The sequence below is a fragment of the Panthera onca genome, chromosome A1 (assembly GCF_046562875.1).
Source record: "Panthera onca isolate mPanOnc1 chromosome A1, mPanOnc1 haplotype 2, whole genome shotgun sequence".
In the NCBI taxonomy this organism is placed as follows: Eukaryota; Metazoa; Chordata; class Mammalia; order Carnivora; family Felidae; genus Panthera; species Panthera onca.
In genome coordinates this window covers 79,440,960-79,455,198 of record NC_138339.1, presented here as the reverse complement: position 1 = coordinate 79,455,198, position 14,239 = coordinate 79,440,960, and the positions used below count along the sequence as shown (strand labels likewise).

Genomic DNA, 14,239 nt, shown 5'->3' with positions numbered 1-14,239 from the left:
GAGTGTGAGAATTATAGGAAACAATCAGATCCCCATGTTGAGGTGAAATCCTCACTGAGCTCTGCTGTGCTGTGACATCAGAGGAGGAAGAAGTACACTTTCTACAAATTGCAACAAGTCACCTGATCAGCACAATTCTCCCCTTTATAGCTGCTGCAATAGTTAGAAACCTAGGTGCATCATATACTTCAGGTCCCATAAAACCACTGTTGCCCCCTAAATAGCTCGGGATAGAGGGAGCTGCCTTTCGCAGCCTATCAAAATCCATTTGGAAAGCCATCCCCTTCATTCATCATTTGTAAATACATACAGGCAGTCCTTTCTTTGCACATTTCCAATATACACCTTTCAGTTACCATGGCATAGCTAAATTGCTCTGATCCCTGACAACCTGGTTCACATTTCTATTACCACAGTACAATTAACTGTGAGTAATTTGTATAAAGTACAAATTTTGCAGCTAATTTTTTAGTCCACAAATCACTGTGTGAATAACAGAGGCATATCCTGATCAATGGTCAATCATGTCATTTCTTTCAAAATTTGTCAGTGATTGGTTGGTTACTGTCTATGTTATTCAATTCATGTACAGGCAGCAAAGCATATAGTTTTGCCTCTTTGCCTCCCAATGATATATCCACGTGAAATTTTACAATAATGGGTAATTAAGAGAAGGACTTGGCCAATGAAGACGAAAGTACAGCAAAGAAATGAAAAGTAATACTGCTGAAAATGAAATCTAACATTATGGAGTTATAGGAGAAATAGGTAGTGGTGGTAATCTTGATACTACCACTGATGGACATGCTCTAGGTGTGCAGTCAGAGGAGTTTAGGGAAGGCAAACATATGGACATAAATGAGGAAAATGGTGACAAACAGGATGCAGGTGTCCCAGAGGAAATGCCCGATGTTGGCAAAACCCTTCATGTGAAAGGCACTCTCAGCGGTAATACCGCACATTGAAAGAGCCAATGATTAAATGTTAGAAGCTGATCAAAATTTGCCAAGGCAACGAAAAGATGCCTTGAATACATCGTAAGTTATTTACAAGAAGAAGGCAAGCATTGTTCAAACAACTTTTGATGACTTTTTTATAAGGAAATAAAACATGGAATTCTCAATATCTGTAATATGTTACATTACAATGTACTAAATAAGCATTACTTTTGTTATTCTTTTTAATTTCATTATACAAGTACTTTTATATGTTTTAAGTTTATTTATTTATTTTGAGAGAGTGCAAGTGGGGAAGGGGCATAGAGAAAGAAGGAGAGAGATTGAATCCCACGCAGGCTCCTCATTGTCAGCGCAGAGCCCAGTGCGGGGCTCTAACTCACCAACCTTGAGATCATGACCTGAGCTGAAGTGGATGCTTAACTGATTAAGCCACTCAGGTGCCCCAATAGTACCTTTATAACAGATAGAGAATTTTCAATTTTTGGTAGAAATTTTTAAAGGTCATGGAACAATCTTACATTTTCTCATTCATTATGAGTATTACTTTGTATGGTTGCAATCAGCATGGCTGTTTTCATAGTCCTGCACTCCTGTTCAAAGCGAGAATTGCCTGTACTGAGAAACTCAGCATGAATCCATATTTCCTTCTCTGTCTATTCTATGGAGGTTGTAGCTTCTGTTTAAATGTATTTTGTCTTAGAAGCTTGTTTTTATTCCCCTGTGTTGTTCTCTAATGCTGGTAAGTGATTTCACATATAATAATTTTATGGGGATAATCTTGCTAGAATATAGAGCTTGTATATGTTACTCACTCAATTCCTTTCAAAATTTTCTCGTTTAGCTAAAAACTGTTTAATAGTGATTGTTTAACAATAGCAATAAAATTGGAAACTAACTCTCAAAAATTAGGACATTCAGGAAATAACATTTTGTTTCTGCAGTGAATTATTAACATCTATTTAAAAGAATCATGAAGAAGAACATTAAAATCATGTGAAAGAATTTTAGGAATATTTCACTAAGTGGGAAAATCAAGTGACAAAATCCTTTCCGACGTGATTCCACTTTTTGCAAAATATACATGTATGTGTATGCATGTATATACATGCTCATGCGTGTATATATGTACATAAATAATCATAATGAAGGATATTATCAAAATGTCAAGGGTAGTCATCTTTAGATGGAAGGATTATAAGAATTTTTTTTCCTGTTCTCTGTGTTTTCTGATTTGTCTACAACGAGAATATAACACTTTTGCAGGTAGACTATTTCAAAAAAATTCTGCTCTTACCTCTACATTTTCTTAATATTATAGTAATTAAAATGAGCAATAAAGCAGACATTAAATTGTGTTTTTTAACTGTCTCAACCTTTCCTACTTGCTTCCTTCCTATCACAGAACATTCCCTAATGAGTCAGGCAGCCCTGATTATGCTAACTCTGTAAAAATAATAATAATAATAAATAATAAATATATAATAACAAATAATAAATATATGTGTGCATATATATATTACATATATGTATATATATTACATATATGTATGTGTGTGTGTATATTTATGTAATATATATATAGAAAGATCAACTCTTCCAGTATCAGAGGTGAAGCATGTAGGAGTTTAAAAATATTCCAGGAGTCTCAAAATTCAAAAGGTCAAATTTTCTTGCTGCTAACTTTTAATGTTCCCTGTCCCAGGCATTGCCACACCCAGGCATTGCTGATGGATTGAAGAAACCATCTGTACAGTGTAGATGGCACTGCCTGTGTCTGATTAGTTGCAAATGACAAAATCCACATGGTTAAATAAATCAGGAAAATGGTAACCAAGGCACAGATGTTTATAATCTTCCTGTGCAGTCCTATAAACACAATCTGTCAGGAAAACAATGCCTGCTGGACTGTTTCTCACATTCACACACTCAAGTAATTTTCTAAAAACTATTTATTGAGCATTTACTATGCGCCAAGTCCTATGCTTGACACTGAAGTTCATTTTCTCATTTAATCCTCATAAGACCTCTGAAAACAGGATACTCTTATTTTCACTTTATATATTTTATAGGAAATTACAGCTCAGAATGTTGGGTAACCCGTCCAGGGTCAGACACGAAACACATAATAAACACTTAATGAACAAGATTACAGGGTTTTATTGCAGGCTTATGTGTCTGTTTATTTAGAACCATATTTGGTTTAAAAAAAAAAAAACTTTTCCTCTGCAAACAACCAACAAAATATGATATGATAACTAGTTGTAAAACAAACAAGTGACTGGGTGTAAAAAATTGTATTCTAGAAAACCCCACGTATGTATATTTATTTGGTTCAATTCTTACATAATTGCCAATTGCTTATAAAAAGGCAACAGATTTTATTTAAAGCATAAAAATTTTAGCACTGTTTTTAAAAGCAGCTTTGGATACAATTTGACAAAACTGTAATGAAAAACACTAAGGGGACAATAAAATAACTTTTTAGTTTTACTAAGTAAGGAAAATTGTTTTGATGAGCTAAAAAGACTATTTTAATTAGAAATCATATGACAACAGCAAAATCACCCAAAACCATTTCTTTTAGACAATTCAGTGGATCTCCCACCTTTTCAAAAAAACAAAATTCTATCATGTTGATGATTCTTAGAGAAGACATTACTCCTATACTTCCGTAACTGCTATATTCTTGCTGATTGTTGGTTCTCACTGCCAAAGCTCAAAGCCCTTTTTCTTCCACCTTGGCCTTCCATCTCTGACCTTTCAAGTCTTCCTGAAATCAAATTGCCAAATCCTGTTTTCTCCTTACAGAGCATCTCCTAATCCTTCTAATGTAATTTCAACTGACAGGACTGAGCTACAATGTTCAATAATATATCTGCAGATGAAAAGAAGGGTGGCCCGAGGGGTTCTCCAAGGAAGTTTCCAATTGGACAAACCAAAGCAGAGAAGGCCTATGCCTGTCCCCACCCCTGGGTGTGTGAGTCACAATTGCTAGCCATTTGCATCCAAGACTTGTTCCTGACCTCCCGTGTTGGGTGCTCAGGCTTCTCACTATTAGGGAAGCAGATTATTTTTATTAGTAATGATATTCTCATTATGTGCCAGGCACCTTGCCAAGTGCTGTTATATGTCTTTATAGGACTTATCTAATTATACTATATATCTTTCTGCTTTCTGCATCCAGGGAGATTAGCTTATTCGGTGGCCTAAATCGTGATTAAGAACAAAAAAGGACTTTGTTTTCATCTCTTCCTCATTGTTTCACCAGTAAACTTTTAACTGAACACCTGCTATGTGTTAAGAACTGCATTAAGTATAGATCTAATCTTTAGGAATAATGATGAAGCAGAAACATACAAATAAATACTATAATGTAAATATATTAAGAAATATATATATAATTCATATTCCAAAAATTCATCTTTTAAAAATGTACAACTCAGTGATTTTTGAGTTTATTCACAATGTGCAACCATCTAGTTCTAGAACATTTTCATCATCCCCAAATTAAACTGTTATCTATTAGCAATCATTCTCCATCCCCTTGCCTCTGGAAACTACTAATCTACTTTCTGTCTCTATGGATTTGCTTATTATGGACATTTCAAATAAATGGAATAATATTTAAAAAAAGGAGAGAACGGAAAGGAAAGAAATATGTAGAAAGAAATCATATTTATGAAATGGGGATTGCCTGAGTAAATTAGTTAAAAGCATCTTCTACCTTTTTTAGCTTGCTCCTTTATTAGAGTTCTATAATGGGGTGGCCTACAAAAGAATTTTTATCACCTTGAGTCAGTCATCTTGCTACAGAGCCGTCTAGAAAGATCTGAATCACAAATATGTGCCAAATTACTCTCACATTCAGTCCAGTATTTAACACCTTGCCTCTCAGCTCTTTCTTTGGCCAACGTTAGCTGTCACTCACAGATAAATTATGTTTTTGACAAATAGTTATGGATATGTATATATGATCATGTACATAGGAAACAACAAGGAGAAAATTGTATATGAGTTATGATCCCATATTGAAACAAAAATAAAAACCCACTAGATAAACACATATATGCAAAGAAAAATATTAGGAAAAATGTGATACAGTATAGGATAATTGGATATTTTGTTTTTCTCTATATTGTGCATATCAATAAATATAACCATTTAGGAGTTTTATAATCAGAAAAAGTAAACATTTTTATACATATAAAACCAAAAGAAGAATGATATAAATGTCTGCTTGGTATAATATATCTCTCTCTAATTATTGTTTTATTGAGTTTACCAATGAAACAGTTTATGATTTTAAGTAGTATGTTTATATTATTTCAAATAATTTTTTTTAATCCAAAAGAAAACAAGAACAAATAGGTTTTCTTTAAGTAGAAGTTCCTAACTGTAAACAGATTCTATTCACTATCTTGTCATCAGACTTGAATTCACACAAAATGGTCTCTTACTAACTACCTATTAGAGAGGAAAAGAGGAGAAAGTTGACTGGCTACTCAGGTCCCTTTTTGAAGATTATCATTCCCTTCAAAGTTCTTCATCTTCCTTGAGGAGAAATTTAGCATACACACACACACACACACACACACACACACACACTAAGAATTTATATATTTTTTAAAAGTTCCTTTAAAATATAAAAAGTGCTGGAGCTGGTGATGAGAACAGGGAGTGACTAGAAATGGGCACATGAAACCTGTTTGGTGTGATGGAAATATTTTAGAACTTGATTGTTGTGATGGTCACATAACTCTATAAACTGAGTAATAATCAGTTGTACTGTACACTTACAATAAGTGATTTTTATACCTCAATAAAGCTTACAAAATAAAAAATAAAAATGTATAATTGCATTAGATATAGGAAAAAATATTATAGCATAATAAAACGTTTAAGGAACCCTAAAAGCAATTAAGGAATCCAGATTGTATTGAAAGCCATATTAGACAGGCTCAGCTTCATGATTGGGAAGGCCCAGTGCAAAATAAAAATCCAGCACCATTGTTTAAAAATTATTAAGAATTTCAAGACGGCAACATTAAACCAAGTATTGGGCTCTTCTAAGTGCTAGGCCCTAGGGGACTGCTTAGATAACATGCCCCTGAAAACAGCTGTGAAGACTGGAGAAAACATAGGCTGAAACATGGAAAGGAGAAGAATTCTATGGAGTTTGAATGGTGCTCCAAATGAAGAGTAAATAGATCCAAAAAGTGGATAGGACTTGGTGGTGATCACCAGGAGAGCTGGAGAAGACACATGTAGCAACATGGTAGGTCAGCCCCCTCTTCCACTTCTGCTTATGCTGAGCAATAGTTGAGAAATAAGAGAAACATTTATTTCTGGACTAAAGCATTGAATGCAGGAAACGGTTTTCAGAGGCAGAGGAAAGCCCCAGGTTCATGGTATTTACCAAGAGCAAGAGGAACTCACAAACTGAAGACATATTCCCTGCACTTCGCACCCTAAAGGCACAAACTAACCCTCTTATACGATAACTGGAGGGAAGTTGCTCTAATCAGAAACTTCGTACACAAATGGGAAAATAGGAAGTTTAAATACCAGTGTGAAATGAACAAGCAATAATCATAACATTTCCAAAAACCAAACAGTGAAAGGAAGAAACTCTGAAAACCGAAAAATGATAATCTGTGAAAAAATAGAAAACATTTAAAAATCAGCTTAATTTGGGGCACCTGCGTGGCTTGGTCGGTTAAGCATCCGACTTCAGCTCAGGTCATGATCTCACGGTCCGTGAGTTCGAGCCCTGCGTTGGACTCTGTGCTGACAGCTCAGAGCCTGGAGCCTGTTTCAGATTCTGTGTCTCCCTCTCTCTCTGACCCTCCTCCGTTCATGTTCTGTCTCTCTCTGTCTCAAAAATAAATAAACGTTAAAAAAAATTTTTTTTTAATTAAAAAAAAATAAAAATCAGCTTAATTAACCTTTGAAAATAAATGTCAGGGATGATCCTAGCTAAAAATATAAGCAAAATAGGTGTTGATGGAATAAAAACATTCATAGTTATTGTTTTTTAAAACCATAGACAATGGCTTACCTGTTCAGTCTATTCAAGGGATGTTTTGTGGGTGCCTGGGTGACTCAGTCAGTTGAGCATCAGACTCTGGTTTCCACTCAGGTCATGATCTCAGGATCTTGGGATTGAGCCCCACATCAGACTCCATGGAATCTGCTTGAGATTCTCTCTCTTTCTCTCTCTGTCTCTCTCATCCTCTGCCTCTCTCCCCTATTCATGTCTCTATCTCTAAAAAAAAAAAAAAAAAAAAAAAAAAAAAAAAAAAAGATAAAAAGATGTTTTGATGGATGTTTCTACTTTTAATATATTTTAATTTCTCAATCTTATCCTTTATAGTTAGTGATTTTTGCAGTTGTGTTTAAGAAATCTTTGATTCATCTATGGGGCACCTGGGTGGGTCAGAGGGTTGAACGTCAGACTCTTGATTTCAGCTCAGGTCATTATCTCAGGGTCGTGGGATAGAACCAGCCCCATGTGGGGCTCCGCACTGAGCTTGGAGCCTGCTTGAGATTATCTCCTCTCTCCCTTTGCCCCTCTCTCCTGTTCGCTCTCTCTCTGTCTAAAATAAAGTAAAATAAATATTAAAAAAAAAAAAAGGTATCTTTGATTATCCTGAGGTCAAAAAGGTACTCCCATATGTTATCTTGTAAATGCCTTGTTTCTTGCCTTTCACTTTTATAATGACCATCCATCTGGAATTGCTTTGTGTGCTGAGTAGGGTGAGAAGAGGGGAGGTTGTCAAGTTCCTGCCCCCACTGCGTGAAGACACTGAATACACCCACACCATTAATTGAAAGAATTGTTCTTTCCCCACTGCTATGCAGTGCTGGCTGTATCACAAATCATCCACTTAGGAGTTTCCTCCTGGGTTTTCATTTATACTTTGTACAATATCGGTGTCTTAATTGTTCTAACTTCATATTAAAGCTTGATATTCAGTAGTTTGTATCTCTCAACTTTGTCATTCTTAAAAATTGTCTTGGCTCTTTTGGGCCCTCTGATTCTCCATATAAATTTTAGAATCAGCTGTTTCATTTCCACAAAGATAAAACACTGAGCTTTCGTGTGGAAAGACGATGAATTTATAGATCCATTTAGGTAAAACTGGTATCTTTAAAATGTTGAAACTTTTCATCAGTGAACATCCCTCCATTTATTTAAGTCTATGATTGTCTCAATAATGTTTTCTAGTTTTCTTTTTTGGGGATTTGCCTAAGTACTTGAAACTTTTGATGCTATTTATAAAGGGCGTTTAAATTGTTTTTTAATTTTTTTTTAATTTTATAGTCTTTGTTAGTTAGAAATAAAATTGGTTGTTTTTATACCGACCATATCTGTAGACTCCTGGGATTTCTACATGAAGAAATGTATCACATACTAATAATGACAATTTTATTTATTATTTTCCAATCATACTTTCTTTTTTAAACCTTATGACTCTGGCAAGAAGTATAGTATGAAGTTAAATAGAAGTGGTGAGTGCAAGAATTCTTGTCTCATTTCTAATCCCAAAAGTTTTATAGGGTATGGCTAAGTCAACTTCAGTAAATTATATTATATGGCTTTCCAAAGTAGTTTTATGATTTTGTACTTCTAATGGCAGTGCAATATTTCCAGTGGGGATACTAAGCATCTATGTGTATTTAGACTTTTAATAGTCTGTTTTAATATTTCTCCATTCTCCCTTCCATTTTAAAATTCAGCCCCTGGAAGAAAAACAAAACCATTACAGAGATTTGCTTCTGAGCATAAAGTGAGAATGGAGAGGTTTGAGGAGAGGGGTGGGGTTGGACAGAAAGCAGAATCCAGAAGGAGGTATCTGGTTCACTCCATATTCTCCAATATTGTTACACTCTTTATATCTCTAATATATTCTTGTGTATTGTTTTTATTTCCAAGGAAAAGAAATTGGGAAAAAAGATAGAATGGTAAAATAAAAATAGGACTTTAAATGAACAAACTTGAAAACATTAAAATTACTTAAGTGTATATGAGAAAAAATGCATTTTTATCTTTACTTGACAGGATCTTGGCTGATGACACAAAAAGAAAGCTAAGTGCAGGTATGTACTCCACAAATCCGGGTATAATTGCATCCTCCCACAGCCCTCCCAGTCTGAGGCTTTCCTTCACACCCCAGAGAGAGACTTGTGTCAGGATAAGATATGAGGACACATCTTCACAAACTTATACTTCATTTGAAGTTTTTTATTTTAGCTTTTCTACAAATTATTTGGATATTTAGATACAGGTTTTAGAACATTAAGTAAGTATATGGATCTGAATGTTTGGTTTTTTTTTTTAACTGATTTTCAGGGTGCCTGGGTGGCTCAGTTGGTTAAGTACATGACTTTTGGTTTTGGCTCAGGTCATGACCTCATGTTTCATGTGTTTGAGCCCCACATCAGGCTCTGGGCTGACAGCACAGAGCCTGCTTGGGATTCTCTCCTCCCTTTCTCTCTGCCCCTCCCTCACTCATGCACGCACGTGTGCATGCTCTTTCTCTTAAATAAATAAACTTAAAAAATAAAAAATATAAAAAATAAAAAACTGATTTTCTTCCCAACTAAAACTTCATAGTGATTTTTCACTCCTAAAAAAACCAAATTTATATTTCTTTTCCTACATATTTTGAAAATGAAACTAATGAGACTCTGGAAACCAGAGAGTATTTAATCTTGAAAACTACACGTAAACATAATTATATTCAGATCTCCTCCACATTTTTACCTGCTTTGAAGCTCTCTACCACAGCACAAACAATTTATTGGAGGATATTGGAGAGCTTATCGGCTGACATGCTGTTAATTCTTTTTGTCAGTATTGCTTTCATTAGTGCAACAGAAAGAAAATTGCATGATATTCCCCTTTTTAAGTTCAATTCTTATTACAAGTTTTGTGTACTTCTCTGTTCCTTGGCAAAAAAAAATTTCTTTTAAAGAATGCCAAGTTCTTATGTGAACCTAAATGCAATGGTGATGAAAATAGCATTTGAGTGGGTTCTTAGACTCCTCATCTGAACAACTGGATAGAAGACTGGCCTTTCAGTGCAAGAGGACAGTGAGCATGTCCTTTAAATGTGGTCTTCTCTCTAAACCATCCCTTTTTATGAAGGATGAGCTATTGAGCTATTGTTCGATTTCTAAATGACTCCATATTGTATAAAAACAGAGCATGTCATTTCATGCACACATTGAAGAGAGAACTCAACTGGGCAGCAGAAGACCTGGTTTTAATCTCTGCTGGTTTGTACGAATCAGCTAGATGATTTGGGGCAAGATGCAACTTCTTGAGGCCTGATGTCTCACCTGGAAGTGAGGCATTTGTATTTGATGATGACTAAAAGCCAATCCAGGTCTAACAATCTATGTAAGCTTAGGAAGAGAAAACTAGTCTCGTAATTTCTTAATGATGTAGCTTTAAGTTGTATTAGAGGGAGAAATAGGTGGTTATAAAATTTTTATTTATATTCAGAACTGAATCAAACAGGTAAGAACGTTGGAAAGTAGCAGTGATGCATTGTGATACCTTTTGTTGAAAGAAACCATTTGAGTGTGCTTCCCCTCCTCACTCCTGGGCTTCCTACACAGCTTTCAGTTTCTAGAAATAAGGGGAAGAACACAGTATTTAGTTGATTTCAGACTGGGCCTGGAAAACCCTAGAATTCTATGTAGCCCTTCGGAGAGCTTGCAAACATTTGATCTGAATTTCACTTTTCGAAGTAAACATTACATATTTTATATACAAACATGTATATCTTTATTTTACAGTGTTTGCTTATTTAACAAATATTCATGGAGTGCATATTATATGTCGGGAAGAGTCCTCAAGTCTCAGAATTCAGGAATGAACAGAAACAGTCAAAAATCCTTGCCCTCCATTAAATTTATATTCCAGTCATGGTAGAAAAAAAAATTAAAAAGAAACAAAAAAGGTAAATTATATAACATACAAATATTGTATAAGGGTAACAAAGGAAAATTAAGCAGGAGCTACAGAATCAATCAGGAGATTAGAATACATCTGTCTGAGAAGACGTGGTTTAATAAAGACTTCAAGGGAGTGGAGAGGCAGCCAGACGATAGCAGATGCGAAGGCCCTAAGACTGGAGGGAAATCGAAAGAGAAGAAGCCAGAGGAACAGAGGCCTGTAGGCCATCACAGATCTCTGGCTTTTAACACAATGGAAAACTTTAAACCCTTGATCAGTGCTATGTGGTCCAGTACTTTTATGTGAAGCTCATTTGTATTCTCTTCATGCACATTCGAATATGGTACTGAACAAGAATATTTTATTTCTAACCTAACTTGTTCAAAATCAGGCCTGTACCAGTCCACTCGAACAAAAACTATATACATTTTTATGACAACAAATGTGGTTAAAGTTAAATTACATGCCAGGCAAGACTTAGGTACATCTGTTTGTCACTTTTCCAACAACAAGCAAATCCATAACATATTGGTAATGTTAAATTGTGATTAGCTCTAACCATCACTTTAGGTTTAAATGACTTCTAATCAGACTTCTGCTTATTGATTAAGAATACAAGCAATTTTTAAATATTGTTGTTCCATGCAACTCAAAATTTAAAAAATTCCATTTACATCCTCTCAGGCTTCCAGAGAAGGTTATTAAAAACACCTTGAGGGGCACCTGGGTGGCTTAGTCAGTCAAGCATCCTACTTCAGCTCAGATCATGATCTCACTGTCCCTGACTTCAAGTCCTGGGTCGGGCTCTGTGCTGACAGCTCAGAGCCTGGAGCCTGCTTCAGATTCTGTCTCCCTCTCTCTCTGCCCCTCCCCCTACTCATTCTCTCTCTCTCTCTCTCTCTCTCAAAAATAAATAAACATTAAAAAAAATCTTGAGACTTCACAATAAGCTGCTATGTTTTACAAAATTGGTATTTTTTTCTACTGAACAATCAAACAGAATCCAACTGTAAGTTGGGTGTTGAAACTTACATGACTGCAAATACCATCCAGAGACCCCAATATCAAGTCATTACATTCATTAAAACAGGCTCATAGATCTCACAAACTGAATTAATAATAAGCAAATGCTATACATTTGAAATTACAAAATAAATTTATGTTAATAAAATTGCCCCTTTGGTTAATCTATGTAATTTTTACAGAGTTGGTGCCTAGTGAGAAATGGATGGAAGGTGATTCTGTAGAAATTGCAAGTGCAAGCAAGTAAGAGAGTGTATTCTCTTCTTTTAAGTCTTCATTATTCACCACCCCCCCCCCCATTGTAAGTAGAAAAATGAGTTTTGCATTTACGTGTGTGTGTGTGTGTGTGTGTGTGTGTGTGTGTGTGTGTATCTCCATCCTTGATGAAGCCATTCATGCTAAATCATTTGGTGAAAGTTTGCCGGAAAACAGAATATTCTTATTATTTATATGATACCAAAGAATTACCTCATAAGTTAGTTAATTTCTAAAAGGATAAAGAGTGCCTTTGTGAAAGAGAGCTTTCATAAACTACTTTAGCCAAGTGATTAAGTTTAGTGTTTGTGGCTCCAGAGATGATGAAATGGGAAGTATACAATGCCACCTATGTAGTATTGTCAACATTTCTAGAATCTAATCATGAGGAAACAGCCAGTAAAATCCAAACTGTGAGACATTCAAAGATAACTGGACTACACTCTTCAACATGTTTCTGTCATAAAAGACAAAAATTGTTTCCAAATTAAGGAAGACTGAAAACATATCACAACTAAATGTAAAACATGAACCTTGATTGGATTTTTTAAAAAACTATGAAGGATATTTAAAGAACAATTAAAATTTTTAATATGTGCTATTAGATATTATTGTATATTATACCACTTTTTAAATTCTTGAGAGTGAAAATGGCATTGTGATAATGTAGGAAAATATCTTTATTCTTGGGTGGTAAATACTGAGGTATTTAGAGGAGAAGTAACATGATGTTATACTTTATTTTCAAGTGGCTCTGGGTGGCTGAGTCGGTTAAGTGTCCAACTTTGGGTCAGGTGATGATATCACGGTTTGTGAGTTCGAGTGCTGTGTCAGGCTCTGTGCTGAAAGCTTGGAGCCTGGAGCCTGGTTTAGATTCTGTGTCTCCCCCACTCACATTCTCTCTCAAAAATAAATAAACATTAAAAAAAATTTTAAATCAAGTGGCTAAAAGGAAAAAAAGAAACTGGAAAGGATATATATTTACATAGATAGATACATAGATACATAGATAGAAGGTAGATAGATAATAAAGAGCACACAAATGTTATAAAATTTAACCATTTGTGAATATAAGTGAATGTATTTATTTATATGTATTTACATATGAGTGTATGTGTATGTGGGTGTTCATTGTGTTATTCTTTCAACATTTCTTCAGGCTTGCAATTTTTCAAAACAAAAGGTTGGGAACAACATAGTCTGAATAATTCTGACCTCACAGTCACTTCCCACATCAGGGGAATGTTTGCCCACACTGGTCACCAAATGAGACTAATTAACAGCATTGATTAGGCAAGAATGCCTAAGTCACACTGTAGAAGGGCTGTAGACTCAATAGCTTCGTCCAACTTCAGTCTAGCTCATTTTCTTGCCTTAATTCACTTAAAAAAAAAATGCCTGGCAAAAATGTAAACTTCTCTATCCAAACCCAAGAAAGAGCTTCAGAGCACATGGGATTTAGCACCAAAGGAATTATGAAGTGATATTTGCTCAGATTTTTTATGTTTATTTACTCACCCTAAGAAAAATATCTGCCTTTTGTAACAGGATTCAGAGGAGGGCATGGCTGATCCTGCAAATTTCATTGTGGGGAATATCAGGGGAAAACAAATATACATTTTGGAATCCTAAATCATGGCCTCCAGGAAACATAGGCCCTTTGCTTTCTATCCTGGAGATTCTGCTCTCAAGGTTTAAGAAAAATGTTGTGCAGGTCCCAACTGCCCAGAGTTCATCATAAAGGGAGCATCTGTATTTACAATAGGACTCTGGCTTTCAATTCTAATCTGCCCTTCAGTGCCTGATCTACACGAAGCGTCCTGGGCTCACAGGCAGCATTCTAGCTAGCCTGTTAGTATTCAAAGGGTCATGAACTACAGCCATACCAGAAACCAAATGGAATCAGCAGTCACCTCAACTGTCATTTGTAAGGCTGAGATAAACAATGAAACTATTGAATAATAGAAAAGGGTCTTTCTTCCTCTCACTGGTGAAACAAATCTTAAAATATGAAGATCAAGGATTGCTAGAGATA

General features: G+C 35.2%; 1 long non-coding RNA gene across 1 annotated transcript in view; it reads left to right on the top strand.

Moving 5' to 3' along the window:
- LOC132680154 (uncharacterized) overlaps positions 1 to 12,237 on the top strand; it is a 31,898-nt gene extending 19,661 nt beyond the window's left edge. Inside the window, exons 3-4 of the long non-coding RNA XR_009610549.3 lie at positions 9,022 to 9,059; positions 12,132 to 12,237. This is a non-coding gene — a long non-coding RNA (uncharacterized LOC132680154). The remainder of the gene's footprint in view (positions 1 to 9,021; positions 9,060 to 12,131) is intronic.
- Positions 12,238 to 14,239: the final 2,002 nt, after the last annotated feature.